The sequence below is a fragment of the Dendrobates tinctorius genome, unplaced genomic scaffold (genome assembly GCF_039654945.1).
Source record: "Dendrobates tinctorius isolate UK_male_01 unplaced genomic scaffold, ASM3965494v1 ptg000249l, whole genome shotgun sequence".
Lineage (NCBI taxonomy): Eukaryota > Metazoa > Chordata > Amphibia > Anura > Dendrobatidae > Dendrobates > Dendrobates tinctorius.
Window position 1 is genome coordinate 2970873 of NW_027361916.1, and position 14385 is coordinate 2985257.

The following is a 14385-nucleotide window of genomic DNA, read 5'->3' on the forward strand; positions in this document are numbered from 1 at the left end:
GAGACAGAGGCTGGAGGAGGAAGTGTGGTGGTGTAGACGGGGCTGCGGGAGGCTGTGTGGTGCTGTAGAGCGGGTTGCGGGAGGCTGTGTGGTGGTGTAGAGGCCTACAGGGCCACACAGCCCCCTGGTGTGACTTCCCGAGTGCCATGACAGCTGACTGTATATACATGTTTACACATACATGTATGTACATGTGCCATGACCGCTCCTTAGACCATACATACATGGATTGTCACTTACCCAAACCGAGGATGAAGAGGCTTAGCTGCTCCACATGATGATGGTGGCCGGAGAGCTGTGTTCCTCCATAGCGATGTCGTCCATTAGGCAAACTTGGTGTCCTTGTCCCGCCAGTTCTTGAGCCAGTTTAGTGTCCACGATGCCTTGTTACCTATTGGAAAAAAAAGGGAAAAGGAAATTATTGAATTTTGACATAGAATAAAAATTAAGTCCTATGAATTGTACTGGTACATTAACCCCTTTTTCTACGAGCGTATATTGCCAGCAGACACACAGAGAGCGGGCGACTGCCCCAAGTGTTACCTACTGAGAGACAGAGAAATAAAAAAACAATAATTAATAAGGGAAATATTGCATTCATAATTAGTGTTCACAGCAGAGTGACAACACAGCCCCCCTAACCCTCCCCTACCCCACAGGGAACGCCTGTACCCCGCCATGCCCCCCACAGCTGTGCCCATACACTGTCCTCACCTCCCCCTGCAGGGACCACCTGTCTCCCACGCAGTGCCCCCCACAGCTGACCCCAAACACTCTGCAGGGACCCCCTGTCTCCCACGCAGTGCCCCCCACAGCTGACCCCATACACTCTGCAGGGACCCCCTGTCTCCCCCGTAGTGCCCCCCACAGCTGACCCCATACACTCTGCAGGGACCCCCTGTCTACCCGCAGTGCCCCCCACAGCTGACCCCATACACTCTGCAGGGACCCCCTGTCTACCCGCAGTGCCCCCCACAGCTGACCCCATACACTCTGCAGGGACCCCCTGCCTCCCCCCACAGCTGACCCCATACAGGCATACAGTTACCGGCCGGCAGCTCCAAGGTTCAAATCTGGCGCTCAGGTGACGTCATTGTTGCTGCAGTTAGACCGAGAAAGCAGGGGGTGGGCTCGGAGCCACGTGACACAGAGCCCGGCCGCCCATCCCCCAGCCTCACTGTACTGCAAGCCAGGGAGAGACTGTTTGTGTGCTGCACGGCGCTGACTCCGCCCCCCGAGCCAGGGGATGAGTCACAGGCAGCTCGGCGTGTCACACGACTCCTCCCTCTTCCACCTTCTATGCAGGCCGGATCTTGGTTCCCATAGCACAGTGACCCTGCCCACCGGCCAGTCACTGCCGCCCCTCCCCCACCACTAAGCGATCTTACACAGCAGCACAGAGCCAGGGAGGAGATGGGAGATGACCCCGCACCACACAGCGGAGCACTATGAGCCCTGGGGGTGCAGCGCTGACCCCGCCCACGCCGCACCACACAGCGCAGCGCTATAAGCCCTGGGGGCGCAGCGCTGACCCCACCCACCCCGCACCACACAGCGGAGCACTATGAGCCCTGGGGGCGCAGCGCTGACCCTGCCCACCCCGCACCACACAGCGCAGCACTATGAGCCCTCGGGGCAGTCTCCCGTAGAGGCGTGGGTTCGAATCCCACTCCTGACAGCAGCAGTACTGGTCCCTGGAGGTGCAAGCTGTTGTGCACCAGGGAGCGTGTTCAGCGTCTGCAGTCACCACGTGGAGGCGTGGGTTCGAATCCCACTCCACACAGCGCAGCACTATGAGCCCTCGGGGCGCAGCCAGGGGTGGGATTCAGCGGGTTCTCCCCGGTTCGGTGGAACCGGTTGTTAAAGCTATTGCTCTCATTTTTGGCACCATTAGCCGGCTCTCACTTTTGAAAATGAGATTCCAAATTTTGAGGTCTGCGGCAGATTCTTTCCGGCGTCCATGCTCCCGGAGGCCACTGCAACATGGCGGCGGCCAGCAAGGGAAGTGCGGGGGCCTCCGGGCTGCGAAGAAATCGCGGCGGAGCCGCCGTCCCTGTACCGGAGCACAGCCCGCTGCCACCACCGCACCGCAGAGCGCCGCCCGCTGCCACCACCACAGAGCCCACCTGCCCCAGCACAGCTGCCCCTGCCCCAGCGCATCTGCCCCTGCCCCAGCGCATCTGCCCCTGCCCCAGCGCTGCTGCTGCCCCTGCCTCAGCGCTGCTGCTGCCCCTGCCTCAGCGCTGCTGCTGCCCCTGCCTCAGCGCTGCTGCTGCCCCTGCCCCAGCGCTGCTGCTGCCCCTGCCCCAGCGCTGCTGCTGCCCCTGCCCCAGCGCTGCTGCTGCCCCTGCCCCAGCGCTGCTGCTGTCCCTGCCTCAGCGCAGCTGCCTCTCCCCCAGCGCAGCTGCCCCAGCACAACCAACCTGCCCTAGCACAGAGCCGCCACCGCACGAGCCTGGACCACTGAATGACCCCTGTGACTACTTCACCTGTGCCAGATCCCTTCCCAGGTAAGCTGAATTCGGACTGTAAGACGGACCCCCATTTGACACATTATTTTTTTTCCCCCTATTTTCCTACTGAAAATTGGGGTGTTCTTATGGTCCGTTGCATCTTGTAGTCCGAAAAATACGGTAATTTATCCTGAGATTACAGAGTCTGCAACTTTTCTATCTAGCCAGTTAGAAGTGACTCATTGTAACACTTAGGGTACCGTTACACCTAGCGATGCACCAGCGATCCCGACTAGCGATATGATGCGGTCAGGATCGCTGGTGCATCGCTAGGTGGTCGCTAGTGAGCTGCTACACAGGCAGATCTCACCAGCGACATTGCTGGGGACGGGGATCGCTACTTACCTGCCAGACGCGGCGATCCTGCGTCCTCCCGCCCTGGGCGCCACAGGAAGCCCAGCAGGAAGTGGCCGACGAGGAATGGACCAGGAGCTTCTCGCGCGATCAGTGATAACCAGCGGGGGAGCCGGTCGGAGGTAAGTATCACATGCAGGGATATCGCTAGCAATATCGCTGCAACGTCACAAAATCGGTGACTTTACAGCAATATAGAATCGTAGAGTTGGAAGGGACCTCCTGGGCCATCTGGTCCAACCCCCTGCTCAAAGCAGGATTCGCTAAATCATCCCAGTCAGATGTCTGTCCAGCCTCTGTTTGAAGACTTCCATTGAAGGAGAACTCACCACTTCTCGTGGCAGCCTGTTCCACTCATTGATCACTCTAACTGTCAAAAAGTTTTTTCTAATATCTAATCTGTGTCTCTTCCCATTCAGTTTCATCCCATTGCTTCTAGTCTTTCCTTGTGCAAATGAGAATAAAGTTGATCCTTCTACAATGTGACAGCCCTTTAGATATTTGTAGACAGCTATTAAGTCTCCTCTCAGTCTTCTCTTTTGCAAACTAAACATTCCCAAATCCTGCAACCTTTCCTCATAAGACAGGGTTTGCAGACCGGTCACCATTCTGGTCGCTCTTTTCTGAACTTGCTCCAGTTTGTTGATGTCTTTTTTAAAATGTGGTGCCCAAAACTGGACACAATATTCCAGATGAGGTCTGACCAAAGAGGAGTAGAGGGAAATAATGACTTCACGTGATCTAGACTGTATGCTTCTGTTAATACATCCTAGAATTGCATTTGCCTTTTTTGCTGCTGCATCACACTGTTGACTCATATTCAGTCTGTGATCTATTAGTATACCCAAGTCTTTTTCACATGTGCTGTCACTTAGCCCTATTCCTCCCATTCTATATATGCTTTTTTCATTTTTATTGCCCAGATGTAGTACTTTGCATTTCTCCCTGTTAAAAACCATTCTGTTAGTTGCTGCCCACTTCTCCAGTTTATTTAAATCTTTTTGAATCCTCTCTCTCTCTTCTCTAGTATTAGCTATCCCTCCTAGCTTTGTGTCATCAGCAAATTTAATCAGTTTACCCTCAATTCCTTCATCTAAATCGTTGATAAAGATGTTGAACAATACAGGGCCCAGGACAGAGCCCTGTGGTACCCCACTTGAGACATTCTTCCAACTGGATGTGCAGCCATTTACGACCACTCTTTGGGTCCGATCACTAAGCCAGTTATGAATCCACCTAACAGTTGCCTTGTCCATTCCATACTTAGTCATTTTTTCAATAAGGATTGTATGAGAGACTTTGTCAAATGCTTTGCTGAAGTCAAGATATACTATATCTACAGCATTTCCTTGATCCACCCAATCAGTGATACCGTCATAGAAGGAAATTAAGTTAGTCTGACATGACTTATTAGTTAGAAACCCATGCTGACTCTGTTTAATCACTTCATTCTTATCCAGGTATTGACATACATGTTGTTTAATAATTTGTTCAAAGATCTTTCCTGGTATAGAAGTCAGACTCACCGGCCTATAGTTGCCTGGGTCCACCTTCTTCCCCTTTTTGAAGATAGGAACAACATTTGCTCTTCTCCAGTCTTCTGGCTCTTCTCCTGTTCTCCAAGAATTTTCAAAGATTATGGAGAGGGGTTCAAAAATATTGCTAGCGATATCGCAGTGTGTAACGGGGTCTTTACAGACAATGGCGTTTACCATCTGTCTGCAGAACTAAAGTAATGAAAAAGAAGCTGGTAATTAGCTTTCAAATGACATCCCAATGTCCCCTCTGGCTTTACCAGAGGCCCCAATGTCTGATTTGGACAGCAGATTTGAAAAGACATTTTCAGTCTGGGGCAGTCTTGGGGGTTCTCAATCCCCTTAACTACTCTGCAGAAGGGGTCAGGCAAATCAAGCTTGGCAGGAACATCATCCAGGAGGCCACCTACATACAGCAACATCACTTGTCCCCCTGCTCCAAATGGAATTTGAATTCAGGGGGTCAGAGCCTGGCTGTCCATGGATAAAAGTGGTCCTTGTGGTGCAGGCTTGAGGGTGCACAAATGCCCAACAGAGCACCACACAGCCCCAAGAACTGCTCCCTCACCTCAGTCTGGTAATTAGCTTTCAAATGACATCCCAATGTCCCCTCTGGCTTTGCCAGAAGTCCCACCAGGGGCCCCAATGTCTGATTTGGACAGCAGATCTGTACTGAAGTCCCTGGTGGTGCAAACTCTTGTGTCACCAGGGAGCATGTCAATGTCAGCAGTCAGGATGGCCTAGTGGTCTAAGGCACTGTGTTCAGGTTGCAGTCTCCCGTGGAGGCGTGGGTTCGAATCCCACTCCTGACAGCAGCAGTACTGGTCCCTGGAGGTGCAAGCTGTTGTGCACCAGGGAGCGTGTTAAGCGTCTGCAGTCACCACATGTGGAGGCGTGGGTTCAAATCCCACTCCTTGACAGCAGCAGTACTGGTCCCTGGAGGTGCAAGCTGTTGTGCACCAGGGAGCGTGTTCAGCGTCTGCAGTCACCACGTGGAGGCGTGGGTTCGAATCCCACTCCTGACAGCGACAGTTTTTTTTTTTTTTTTTTAAAGAAAAGAAAATAAACCTAGTGGCAGCATGTGTAATAACAGTCTCCCGTGGAGGCGTGGGTTCGAATCCCACTCCTGACAGCAGCAGTACTGGTCCCTGGAGGTGCAAGCTGTTGCGCACCAGGGAGCGTGTTAACCGTCTGCAGTCACCACATGTGGAGGTGTGGGTTCAAATCCCACTCCTTGACAGCAGCAGTACTGGTCCCTGGAGGTGCAAGCTGTTGTGCACCAGGGAGCGTGTTCAGCGTCTGCAGTCACCACGTGGAGGCGTGGGTTCGAATCCCACTCCTGACAGCAGCAGTACTGGTCCCTGGAGGTGCAAGCTGTTGCGCACCAGGGAGCGTGTTAACCGTCTGCAGTCACCACATGTGGAGGCGTGGGTTCAAACCCCACTCCTTGACAGCAGCAGTACTGGTCCCTGGAGGTGCAAGCTGTTGTGCACCAGGGAGCGTGTTCAGCGTCTGCAGTCACCACGTGGAGGCGTGGGTTCGAATCCCACTCCTGACAGCGACAGTTTTTTTTTTTTGTTTTAAGAAAAGAAAATAAACCTAGTGGCAGCATGTGTAATAACAGTCTCCAGGTCTTATAGCCTAATGTATACACCATAAATATTTATATGTGTGTCTATACAGTTGGTGTATATATGTGTGAGTATATTTTTTAGCCTTAATGTTTTGATTCTCCATCCTCATTTCTTTCTTTTCCAAATCAAAAAAACACTTGTGTGAGAGCAATCTGCATCCAAAAAAACTTAGGGATAGGGACAATTTAGTGAGTACGTCGGGCTCCCATAAAAGGTCAATTCACCCAACGAACAAGGGTGCTGCTCAGGGTGGATTGATTTAAATCACGCCGATTTAAATCATGATTTAAATCACTGATTTAAATCAAAAGGTTTTTTTTTAATATAAATCACGATTAAAATGAGAAGTGAGAGCAGTGTGCATGTGCGCCCATAGTTACACGGACGAAAGTAGGGGCAACGATCTAACGCCAGGGTGAGGGGGGGACCCCAAAGTAAGTAAAAATCTTTTTTGTTTTACTATATGGCAATAGGTAGGTGTTTAAAAGCAGCATGTCTTAATTGTATAAACTATTAATAGCCTCCACATTTTGTTCATACTGCCCCTTTAATTCCACACTTCTAGCTTGGTTTCAGTTTTGGTTTAGTTTCTTTTTCCCTGCATTCAGTTGACATGCCCAAACTTGTTGGATAGTCAGCAGTACTTGGCTCAGGCTGTAGTAACTATGTAGGTGACTATACAATTTTTTTTTCTTGTATCGGAGGCAGCGGCAGCAGCAACATGTTGGGGCCACTCACTGTGCAGCAAAGCTGGGGCCACTCACTGTGCAACATAACTGGGGCCACTCACTGTGCAGCATTATCTGGGGCCACCCACTGTGCAGCATTATCTGGGGCCAGTCACTGTGCAGCATTATCTGGGGCCAGTCACTGTACAGCATTATCTGGGGCCAGTCACTGTACAGCATTATCTGGGGCCAGTCACTGTACAGCATTATCTGGGGCCACTCACTGTGCAGCATTATCTGGGGCCACTCACTGTGCAGCATAACTGGGGCCACTCACTGTGCAGATAACTGGGGCCACTCACTGTGCAGCATTATCTGTGGTCACTCACTGTGCAGCATTATCTGGGGCCACTCATTGTGCAGCATTATCTGGGGCCACTCACTGTGTAGCATTATCTGGGGCCACTCACTGTTCAGCATTATCTGGGGCCACTCACTGTGCAGCATTATCTGGGGCCACTCACTGTGCAGCATTATCTGGGGCCAGTCACTGTGCAGCATTATCTGTGGCCACTCACTGTGTAGCAATATCTGGGGCCACTCGCTGTCCTCATTATCTGGGGCCACTCACTGTGCAGCATTATATGGGCCTCTCACTGTGCAGCATTATCTGGGTCCACTCACTGTGCAGCATTATCTGGGGCCACTCACTGTGTATCATTATCTGGGGCCACTCACTGTGCAGCATTATCTGGGGCCACTCACTGTGCAGCATTATCTGGGGCCACTCACTATGCAGCATAACTGGGGCCACTCACTGTGCAGCATTATCTGGGGCCACTCACTGTGCAGCATTATCTGGGGCCACACACTGTGCAGCATTATCTGGGGCCACTCACTATGCAGCATAACTGGGGCGACTCACTGTGCAGCATTATCTGGGGCCACACACTGTGCAGCATTATCTGGGGCCACTCACTATGCAGCATAACTGGGGCCACTCACTGTGCAGCATTATCTGGGGCCACACACTGTGCAGCATTATCTGGGGCCACACACTGTGCAGCATTATCTGGGACCACTCACTGTGTAGCATTATCTGGGGCCACTCACTGTGCAGCATTATCTGGGGCCACTCACTGTGCAGCATTATCTGGGGCCACTCACTGTGCAGCATTATCTGGGGCCACTCACTGTGCAGCATTATCTGGGGCCACTCACTGTGCAGCATTATCTGGGGCCACTCACTGTGCAGCATTATCTGGGGCCACTCACTGTGCAGCATTATCTGGGGCCACTCACTGTGCAGCATTATCTGGGGCCACTCACTGTGCAGCATTATCTGGGGCCACACACTGTGCAGAATTATCTGAGGCCACTCACTGTGCAGCATAATTGGGGCCACTCACTGTGCAGCATTATCTGGGGCCACTCACTGTGCAGCATAACTAGGGCCACTCACTGTGCAGCATTATCTGGGGCCACTCACTGTGCACCCTCGGCTTATACGCGAGTCAATAAGTTTTTTTGTGACAAAATTAGGGGGTCGGCTTATACACGGGTCGGTGTATATAAGGTAGTACCACAGCCCCAAGGGGTAAATTGCAATGCTATATACAAAAAAAACAAAAAATAATCAAAACATAAAATAGAATGATAAAAATAATTAATTATGATGGAGCAACATTATGATTAAGACCCCGGCGGGGTGAAAACATCAACAACTGTAGTTGCTTCCTCACATTGTAAATTATCGCTCCCTTGTGAAAACCCCAATAAATCTTTTCTATTTATGCATGAACACCCGGCACTGCCGCTGGCATTCGGACCAGAGCTTGCGGCTGCATAGAAATACATACTGCACACTCTGGTCCGAGTGTCGGCGGCAGTGCCCGGTGTTCATGCGAGAGACTCGCACGAGAATCGTGAGTTTCTTGCATGTGTGTCCCCGGCCTTATCCTGGTCTAGGGCCTATATGGTCCATTACCCCAGCCCCTCACTTTAATTCTCACAGTGTGCAGGCTAATTCTAAATTTCACTGCATCTGTAGTTGCACAAAAACTCAACTAGCACCATTAACAAGCACGTCCACATCCTTGTCCCACCGCAGCGTTCAGTTGTCCACACCCCAGTCCATGGAACGCAAGTGTGGCGCCCCTGAGGCTGTTGCCACAGAGGTACTGCACCTTCTCCTAAGGTGTAGTGCCCCACCGCCTAGGTAAGTTGGGAACTCCTTTCCTCACTCCAACACCTGCATCCCACACACAGGATAGTTCAGCAGGACCACATTGCGGCTTCATGCTTAGAGGGTAGCAGAGCACCTTTCGTGGTTCCTGGCTTTATAACACGAGATGTGCTGGGAGGTGGGTGGAGTTGAGATACATAAAAGAGTGGGAAAGTGTAGGATTACAGGTCAGTCTGGCGGGAGGTCAGGCAAAAGAAGGACAGTCAGTCAGGAGAGTCTGAGGATGGGTCCAAGAGGGAAGGAAGAAGGAGTGCTGCAGCTGCCTTAGTGATCTGAGACAGCTGGCATGGGAAAGGAACAAGGAGAAAGATGTAGAACTGCAACCTAAGCTTCCATTAGAGAGAGAAAGAACAGTACGGAACGAAGGAGTAGAGAACAGAGAGGAGTTGTGGGTTGGAAGAGGAACCCTGCCTATAGGTTCTCAGCGCAAGGCCGGGGCCCGGTCTCCGAGGTTGTATGGATACTTATGTGTTATGAATGAGTCACCGGAGGAAAAAACAAAAATGCAAGCTATGTCCAGAAAACCGGAGAGGTTGGTAGCTAGCGGATTGCAGACCCCTGATCCTATTCACAACTAACAGTAGCCGTGGAGCGTTCCTACGGTGGTCCTAGACGCCTCTTCACAGCCGAAGAACTAAATAAGCCTAAAGAAAGAAAGGGGAAATCTAAACTGCCCCAGAGCAGACCCCAAAGCAATAGACAGCCCCCAACATGTATTGTCGGTGAAAACACAAACACAGACAGAAAGAAAGGCAGAGCAAACGATGGGGCCCAACTAACTAGATAGGAAAGGACAGAAAAGATGCTGGCTGCAATCCACAAAAACCCTACCAAAAAATGTCCCAACACGTCTGATAGGAAAAACGGCCCTGAAGTCACTAGACTTCAAAATCCCTATATCAGCACTCCGATATATTCTGAAGACAGAGCAAAAGAGATTTAACCGATCAGGGACAAAAATGGAAATTCAGCAAAGCCCCAGTCGGGGCTGCCTGAACACAAAACTAAGCAAATCAGACAAAATCTCATAGAACAATAACAGAGCAAAACTTAGCTTTAGAAGACAGACACACTGAACATGTGGCATGAACTGGCTCTCTCTACTGCGCATGTGTGCTGTACTCATGGTCAAGGAGTGCACGGTGACTCGCTCTCTGGCGGTCACTGGGCACACGGCACCTCGCTAAATGGCAGTACCACTTTTACAGTTGTGGCCAAAAGTATTGACACCCCTGCAATTCTGTCAAATACTCAGTTTCTTCCTGAAAATGATTGCAAACACAAATTCTTTGTTATTATTATCTTCATTTAATTTGTCTTAAATGAAAAAACACAAAAAGAATTGTCCTAAAGCCAAATTGGATATAATTCCACACCAAACATAAAGAGGGTGGACAAAAGTATTGGCACTGTTCGAAAAATCATGTGATGCTTCTCTAATTTGTGTAATTAACAGCACCTGTAACTTACCTGTGGCACCTAACAGGTGTTGGCAATAACTAAATCACACTTGCAGCCAGTTGACATGGATTAAAGTTGGCTCAACCTCTGTCCTGTGTCCTTGTGTGTACCACATTGAGCATGGAGAAAAGAAAGAAGACCAAAGAACTGTCTGAGGACTTGAGAAACCAAATTGTGAGGAAGCATGAGCAATCTCAAGGCTACAAGTCCATCTCTAAAGACCTGAATGTTCCTGTGTCTACCGTGCGCAGTGTCATCAAGAAGTTTAAAGCCCATGGCACTGTGGCTAACCTCCCTAGATGTGGACGGAAAAGAAAAATAGACAAGAGATTTCAACCCAAGATTGTGCGGATGTTGGATAAAGAACCTCGACTAACATCCAAACAAGTTCAAGCTGCCCTGCAGTCCGAGGGTACAACAGTGTCAACCCGTACTATCCATCGGCGTCTGAATAAAAAGGGACTGTATGGTAGGAGACCCAGGAAGACCCCACTTCTTACCCCGAGACGAGTTTGCCAAAACTTACCTGAAAAAGCCTAAAACGTTTTGGAAGAATGTTCTCTGGTCAGATGAGACAAAAGTAGAGCTTTTTGGGCAAAGGCATCAACATAGAGTTTACAGGAGAAAAAAGAGGCATTCAAAGAAAAGAACACGGTCCCTACAGTCAAACATGGCGAAGGTTCTCTGATGTTTTGGGGTTGCTTTGCTGCCTCTGGCACTGTACTGCTTGACCGTGTGCATGGCATTATGAAGTCTGAAGACTACCAACAAATTTTGCAGCATAATGTAGGGCCCAGTGTGAGAAAGCTGGGTCTCCCTCAGAGGTCATGGGTCTTCCAGCAGGACAATGACCCAAAACACACTTCAAAAAGCACTAGAAAATGGTTTGAGAAAGCACTGGAGACTTCTAAGGTGGCCAGCAATGAGTCCAGACCTGAATCCCATGGAACACCTGTGGAGAGATCTAAAAATGGCAGTTTGGAGAAGGCACCCTTCAAATATCAGGGACCTGGAGCAGTTTGCCAAAGAAGAATGGTCTAAAATTCCAGCAGAGCATTGTAAGAAACTCATTGATGATTACTGGAAGCGGTTGGTCGCAGTTATTTTCGCTAAAGGTTGTCTAACCAAGTATTAGGCTGAGGGTGCCAATACTTTTGTCTGGCCCATTTTTGGAGTTTTGTGTGAAATGATCAATGTTTTCCTTTTTGCTTCATTCTCTTTTGTGTTTTTTCATTTAGGACAAATTAAATGAAGATAATACCAAAGAATTTGTGATTGCAATCATTTTCAGGAAGAAACCGAGTATTATCTGACAGAATTGCAGGGGTGTCAATACTTTTGGCCACAACTGTATTGGCAGGAGCTGACGGGAAGTCCTTTGCGGTGCCTGTGCTCTAAGGACAGAGCACGCCGCTCAGCCTCCTCTGCGCTGCTTGTCCACACCAAAAATCTCTGCTGTCGTGCCCTTTCTCTTAAGCTGGCCCCCTGCCTCTAGGTCACAGGGTCTGTCTGCTGCAGTTCGCTGCAGCGTCGGCACTTCGAGTGCATTGTGCACTACCCCCCTTGCTGCTCACACGCTCACAGCTGGGGACTCACTCCTGCTTTGTGTTTTTTTCCCTCAGCTTCCGACCACGTTCCCTGTCTATACATGCCCCCTCTTCCTGGGTAATGGAGCCTGTCCATTCCCCTATTACTTCCCTCGGGAAACGCAGCCTTGACAGTTCCGAACCCGGCACAGCACAGGTACCCGCAGCACGGTCATCCTGACTGCGTACATATCTGGCCAATCAGTTCTTTAATGCAAAAATCATAGAAGGCATGTTCTTCCAATTTTCAAGAGAAAATTGTACATTACATCCAGAACACTTTCACTTTGAAGGACTTTGTGGCTCATATCAATCCACAAGATGACACTAGTCTCATACTTCAAAATTTCGGTGGTAAATCATTTCCCCACTGATAGGCTGGGTATGTTCTGACATATGTAACATCATTTGGGTGATAATAATTATTCATACCTATTTGCTTCACAATATATTCATCTTTTTCTTAAAGGCTTCGGAATCTAATGTAAAAGTGAAAGCAAGTTGGTGAAGTGTGTTTTAACTCAAATGTGAAACGAATTGTCATCTTTACTATTTCTCCATTCCGTGTGCGGCTAACCACCTCATTGATCTTATTGAGTTTCTTTGGCAAGAAAACAACAGCACCATCAATACCACGTGCTTTTCCTATTAATTCATCGTGCTGGTAAAGTAGAGGTGAGATTAGTGATCTAGATAACATCTGTGGACTGTAGTCAACATGACACTGTGCCAAGACCCACTGGGATCTAGCTACCAATTTGACAGTTTGTGCACAGCTGAACAGAGTTGTCAGAAAAACGATTTTGATTCAATAACATGTTGGATGGTTTGTCTAGTGGAAACACCCATATAGTATTATTATAATTATTTATTTATATAGCGCCATTAATTCCATGGTTCTGTACATGAGAAGAGGTTACATACAAAGTAATAGATATCGTTTACAGTAAACAAATTTACAATGACAGACTGGTACAGAGAGTAGAGGACCTTGTCCTTGTGGACTAACATTCTACAGGATAATGGGGATGAGACAGAAGGTCGAGGGTGCGGTGCCTCAGCTGGTGGAGAGGCAGCAGCTCATGTGGTGGTGTAGAAGTCACATCTATGACCACCACGCTCTCCAATTGACACCTCTTGAAATGCAGCCGAAATGTCAAAATCTCCGTTACAGAAAGTGCAGGGGCTCCTTTTTTACGTCATCATCCAACCAGTTCAGTATTAGTAGGTAATGGATTTTCAGATTGCGGCCCAGGAACAGCAGCCTTCAGTAGTTGCGAGTCCTGCTCTTCCGCGTGATCTTGCTCTGGCTCTTTCAGTCATGATTTAATCTAGAAGATTTTGCCTTTAAATTCAGAGACAGAGTACAACACCGCCCAAGCGTTAACCCTCTGCTCCTCAGACTTTCTATCTGCGCAATGAATGCCTCTAGGCAAAAGATGATGGTGGTAGTAGTTGGAGTATTTAAGACAGTCATGAAGCAGCCATAATGACTTGAAACAGAAGTATTTTTACCGAGATATCACACTGTTCAATATGTGGCCTGTATTTTTACCCCAAAATAGTGTAGAGGACTAGGGTATCTGACAGCAAATACAGTGGAATATTGGCCAGAATTGCCACAATTTGTATGCATATGATATGTATATACACACATAGAGTGCTTGCCGGCCTTGCACTAATATGTATAGAGCGACGTACACTCCCCTGTCCACATAACACTGCAACCTATATACTCCGGAATTAGTCCTTAGAAGGACTGTTGGTTTAGCTGGATGTGAGTATTTAGGATGGTAGACCCCACACTGACTAATAACTCCCCAAATCTGACCCTATCTCTGCAGCAGCTCTCCCTACACTATCTCAATCCAGAGTTGAATGCACCGATCAGGGTGGTGTCCGGTCTCTTATACCCTTGATGATGCTGTGTGGCCAGCCAATAACTGCACGACCATAACAAAGATGGCTGCGGCATTACAGTGCCTGGCAGACAATCCCTGCATGGTGATTGGGTCTCTAAAGACCGCCAAAAATGCTGGGTGGAGCATTTCCCGCCGAGTAGTCCCGGATATGCACTGTGCTCGCCGAGTACAGTGATACTCAGGCGAGTAACGAGGAATAGCAAGCACGTTCGCTCATCACTAATCAGAAAATACATAAATGTAATTTATGACAAACAAATGAATGTGATATTGAAAGGATACGTTATGATGTAGAATATCGATGAGGGCACTGTTTATTAAGTAGATATTATAATATATTGCGCAAAAAAAATAAAGGGAACACTTATACAACACGATGTAACTCAAAGTCAATCACTTCTGTAAGATAACCTGTCCAGTGATGATACAACACTGATTGTGAATCAGTTCCTCCTGCTGTTGTGCAA

At 48.9% G+C, this 14385-nt stretch overlaps 1 protein-coding gene and 1 non-coding gene across 2 annotated transcripts in view; both read left to right on the plus strand.

Moving 5' to 3' along the window:
- Positions 1–14385, plus strand: part of LOC141063274 (oocyte zinc finger protein XlCOF8.4-like) — a 101809-nt gene that overhangs the window by 13205 nt on the left and 74219 nt on the right. The window lies entirely within an intron of this gene.
- On the plus strand, positions 5132–5214 carry TRNAL-CAG (transfer RNA leucine (anticodon CAG)). The gene has a single exon. It is a non-coding gene; the product is annotated as a tRNA-Leu (tRNA).